A 5,495-nucleotide genomic window follows, 5' to 3' on the forward strand; every position below is an offset into this window, starting at 1 on the left:
TTCTGGTGAGTGCCGTAAAGTACAAATAAATTCCCCATATTTCATCAGACTAAAGGAAATAGTGGGAAAAGATAAAACAGCTAAAGAGTTGTAGCAGGTTAAAATTTATTTTTATGCATGAAACCATGCACAGTTCACCCATGTAGTCACAGCAAATGAGCTCTGTTCACTAATTGTTTCAGGAATCTTCTGCATCAACAATAAGGAAATTATAGTTGATTAAAAGAAAAATCATGGCTACTTTTACTCATTAGCATAATAAGCAGCTGTTGCATACCCTGTAAATTGCTAAACTGCTATTAGGAAGGCCATGTTCAGCCAAACATGAAAGCATGAAAAAAAGTATAAATAAGGAAAACAATCAATTTACTTCACTTCCCTAACTATAGGTGCTGGGACTGAGGCCTCTTTATCAAGCCATTGAATCCAGATAAAGTGTCAAGACCTGTGGATCTTGAACCTGAGTCCTTAGGGTCATCACGCTCCAACCCTCCACCTGACGGGCATCAGTTAGAACCGGCACTCTTTGAAGCCCAGCTCAGAGAGAAGGCTGCCACCCCTGGGTCCTGATTGGTGGAACACCAGAGCTCCTGATTGGCCGGTCCCTCTACTTAAACCAGAAGGAGGAACAGGAAGTTGTCTGTACAACTTAGCTCCACCTGCTTCAGACTGTTCACCCAGCACTACCTTCACCTGATCCTGACTTCCGGGTATATGACTTGTGGTCCCGGATCTCAGCTCCTGACCTCCTATGCTAACCAGTAGGCCTGGCCACCTATGTCCTTGCCCTGACATAAAGTGGTTTGTGATGGTTCTGAAGAAATACTGTAGCTGCTTTTCCAGAGAAGTTTTCCACAAAAAATACGTCAGCTATTCCATCATTAGTCTAGGACGAGGCAAATGTTAATGGCACGAGAGGTGTTGCAGCAGTCACAGATGACTCAGTATGGACTGTATCCTTAGCTGTCTCATTGTAGGAACAAAGGCAGACAAGCTATATACTACAGTTCCTGTGTGAACGTCCATACTCCCCATGATACATCTGGGGCAGGATGACGTTGTAATCCTGCTTGACTATTTCTAACAGCTGCTCAGTTTTCTATTGGCTTTTATGAATAAAAGCAAGGGTAAATTAAGGAAGCTCAGAAGCAGCTGGGGCTCGTTAGCCTCCCAGAAACTCAACAGGGAACGTTTGTAAAGGAAATGCAGATTTATGCTAAGCCATTCTTGTTTTACTATTATCTCCTTGTCCTCTCCTCTTCCCCTTCCAGTTTGTTTATTTTGTCCGCATGTTGTATTTTTGCAGCCTAAGTTGCAATCTCCTCAGGGTAGGGACTGTCTTTTTTAAGTAAGTGTTTGTATAGTGCCCTGAATAATGGGACCTTGATCCTTCACTGGGCTATTGACACAGTACAAATAATAAAAAGGGGCTGTCAGAAGTGGTTAGAAAGCCAAGCTTCAAGGAGTTTCATGGGGAGTTTTGTTCTATTTAAAGACTTGGAGTGTTCCAAACTTGTTTGGGCTCTGCTGGGATACCTTTCTGGGGTTCTGCTCAATACACCTCTTGTGATGGAAAGACCCCAAATTTAGTTTGCTTTAAATGTATTTGGTGTCTGCTGGGACAGTTATTTTTAATTTTGTTTTTGTGAGATGAGTCTCTTAAAACTTTGTAGGTTCTAGCTTGTTTCAATTCACTATAAAGGGAGGAAAAGGGCAGAGACTGAGTTTATCATGCTAGCCTAAGTATGGCTTTAATTTAATTTAATTTCTAGATACCTAGTGGGATTTTCAAGCAGTGGGAGATAAGCACCTAGGTGCTTTTGAAAAACCCATCTCTGCATCTTTAGGCATCTTAATACCTTTAAAATTCTGGCCCTGCGTGACTACTGGGCCAAAGCCCTAGCATAATCACATCTTTCAGAGGAGCGGAGGCAGCCCTGCTGTGTGGGATCAGTGAATGAGCTGTTTAAATTACTTAGCCAGAAATGAGTAAGCCGCAGCACTCCTGGATGCTACAGCAGTGGGGACCACACGTGAGTACATAGATGGATAATTGCTTTGAATGGTTTTAGTCTTCTCTTAAGCAGGTGTATATCAGAATCCTGTCTTATTCTGTCTTTTCACATTTGCAGCACCATTATTTAAAATGTCATTCAATTTTCCTAGTAAATTTTAAAACATGACTAAACAATAACACTAGTGTATTATCTGATGTTCAATTATGAGTATTAAGGACTAAAAACCATAAACAAAGATCAAGGAAGGAATCTGGGCTACTTGTGTTTCCCCCACCTACCCATTGCCTATAATACGTTACAAACACAAGCAGATTAAAGGAACAATGCAAAACATAAATTGTATGTTTCTTTTCTCTCTCCTATGGATGTAGCAAACTGGCACTGTGAGTGGCCACGGCAGATTTCAGACTATCTTAAACTAAGATAATGGTATGAGAGAGTCTGTAGCTCTCGTAGACCAAAGGAAAAGACTACAGGCACTTGGATTTCCTGCTATACATCACTTGTCATTGCACATTATCTCCCAGTAACAGCTGGTGACAGAGACATTGTGCCTCTAGGAAAGTTCTCTTTTCTCTCTTCCATCTGTTTCAGTCCATTTACCTCAGAGATAAAACACTGTTTTGGTTGGTCTGTTCACAACATCTTATCCAGATCATAATTTAAATCCCTTCTGTTGGGGATACAGATCATGTCTTTTGTTATTTCCTTAAAAACAGCTGAAAATGATGGTTCCTGCAGTACTGTTGTTCCCCTAGAAATCAGAATTTGAGAAGCACATTGTTCTTCCTTTGGTATCATTCTGTGTGCTAAATAAAGCACAGTTTTGTTGTTATGCCCTTTGCTGAATTACTCTGCTTACCCACACAACAAGCATTATTTCTAATTGAGTTCCAGGCTGAAATTGTTACACACTTTCAGAAAAGAGGAGCAGCAGAGATTTTTAATCTTTTAATGGGATCCTCTTATATTATTATAAGGAAATATCCCTGAAATATTTGTGGTAATAAATATTGCATGCTAGCCATCTCCTTTGATATTTTCCTGTATGTTTTAATAACAGTGATTTAGCTGTTGGCAACTGCATTTGAGGATCTCCCCATTATATGAATGAAGTGGCTTCTACAACCTCTCTTCTCAGTTCTTTACGATTTGAACACTTTTTTAAAGGACTAAAATTCCCCCTTCATGTTTTAGGACAGTTTCTGGAACTACCATGCTTGGGGTTTTTTTGTTTTTGTTTTTGTTTTTTTCCCCCTAAATCTATTGCTGGAAGCTCTAGGCTTACTTTGTTAATGTTAGCATAAAAATCAATACGAATATAGGTGGTATTAGAGTCCAGAGAGTTTTTAAACAAGTGCATTTGTTTGGTAGGTTGTATACTTTATTCCCTGGTGAAACCCAGTGAACTGTTGAGTTGAGTTGAACTGCAAATGGTAGTGTGTGGTGTTTGTTTAATTTCTTCTCCTTTACTGTTTCTTAGCTTAGTTTTAAATATACAGAATGACCTATTTGCTTGTCAAGAAAAGAGGGAAGAAAAAACAAGAGAAAGGAGTAAATAAGCCCAACTATTATGGAAAGAGTTTCTTGCAACATCAGAAATTCAAAGTGGAGCAAATTAGCCTAAAACATCAAATATGGTAAGATGCTGATGGACATATTAAGGACATGCTTTACCAATGCCACCAACATGACTTTCACATCAAGTGATAACATGGACACCACCTAGGAAGAGAAAAAGAGAAACATTACCCTAAACAACAAAAAAAAGCCAAATCCATCCATATGACACTCAAAAGTTTGAACAGACCAGCACAGACTGACATTAATGGCAGAAACTGGTGGATGTGGGAGGATAAAGAAAGAAGACTATTACTAATGGACACATGCATCCTCAGCCAAAGGCAGGCAGCCTGGACACTGGGAGAGCCACAGCGTGTGCAGTCTGTGCAGGGGAGGGGCTGACACACAGAGCTCTGCCATTCAGAGGCTCATAGTCCAGAATGGCAACATCAGCAGCCAGTCAGGTAAAGCAACATCCCTGCATGACTCGTACCCAGACCTTGACAGGCTCCCAGCCCACAGCGAGCTCAAAATAGCACTTTTGCTTATCCAAACACCCAGTTATTTGAAAATTTTGAATAAAGATGAGTGTACTGTATTCAAATGTATATCATGTAATCTCAGTGTAATGGACAGGTAAAATGGAGAAGTGTTTACAAGTCACGTTCCTAAGTTCAGGTGCATTTGCTGTAGCCTTTTTATTTTTTAAATAAGTGTGCTTCTATATATATTGTTCTGGCATGGAAAATATTCCCCACCCCACTTCTCACAGTTTAAAACTGGCTGAACTGTTTCTCTCCCCCTTCCACCCCAAACTGTCCAAAAATGTCCCCATTGAGTTTGGACAGAAAATAAGGGTCTATTGATGCTATTGAACATTAGTAAGTCCCCCTTATATTTCATTGGGATCAGGATTGGACCCCAGCATGGAAAAACTTCAGGCCAAATGGACAATTCTCAGAAAATTTAGAGTAAAAATGGGGTGCAAAAACATTTTCAATCCCTAGCTAGAAACATTAAGCATTAAAACTTCATAACTCTAACACTGGAAATTGTTTCATACAAACATTTAAATGAAGGAAGTCAGTATTTGTCTTATCTGCTGAGGCACGACTGAACAGATTATAGATGGCACAATAACTATAGAAATTCTGTCTCAGAATGTAATTATTTATTTAAAATGTTGTTCTCTGGGATAGCCTCATGAGATATAGCTCATTTTTTGTTAGCATTCTAGTGGGAGAGCCGACATCCAATACTACTCAAGCATGCTTTAGTGCAATACAAAAAAACTGTAATGCAGGATACTCCGTATGAGGTAACAGACAACAACATTTAGCAGGCACGTTTTTCAATTCAGTTTACTCTGACAAGGACTTTTAGGCTAATGGATGAAAAGTTCCTTAAAACTAAACCATATAGATGTTCAATACTGTGGATCAGGCTGCTTATTCCACCTGATCAGGCCCAGATTAACCAATGTGCACTCAGTGCATTTGTACAGGGTTCCCATCTTAGTAGGGACCCCTGACCACCAGAAAACAAAAACAAACCTGAGTGATGCTGCAGTCCCGTGTGCTAGGTCACAATACCAGTCACTCAAATTTAGCCTGACCACCCCTCTGACATGATGGAGGGCTGGCTAGGCCAAACCTGAGCAGCACAGGGCTGTGTGAGTGTGGGGCAGGTGATGGGAGCAAGTGGAGCTGGGAGGCCAGGACAGGAGTGGACCATTGAACTACAGGAGGAGGGTCAGTGAGTGGCTAAGAGGAGAGTGGTGGGTGAGGGGCTGGAGACAAATTGTTGGTGGGCTATGGGGTGAGCAGAGTGTGTTGGTTGGCTGTGAGATGAAGATTTGGGGGCGAGTGGGAGATGTTGGGGGACATTGGGTAAGGAGTTGGTGTGGGGTGAGTT

General features: G+C 40.8%; 1 long non-coding RNA gene across 1 annotated transcript; it reads left to right on the forward strand.

The window, feature by feature from the left end:
- Positions 1–457: 457 nt before the first annotated feature.
- On the forward strand, positions 458–4,768 carry LOC135984130 (uncharacterized). Its single transcript, XR_010602038.1, has 3 exons — positions 458–710; positions 1,773–2,033; positions 3,502–4,768. It is a non-coding gene; the product is annotated as an uncharacterized LOC135984130 (long non-coding RNA).
- Positions 4,769–5,495: the final 727 nt, after the last annotated feature.

The sequence above is a fragment of the Chrysemys picta genome, chromosome 5 (genome assembly GCF_011386835.1).
Source record: "Chrysemys picta bellii isolate R12L10 chromosome 5, ASM1138683v2, whole genome shotgun sequence".
In the NCBI taxonomy this organism is placed as follows: Eukaryota; Metazoa; Chordata; order Testudines; family Emydidae; genus Chrysemys; species Chrysemys picta.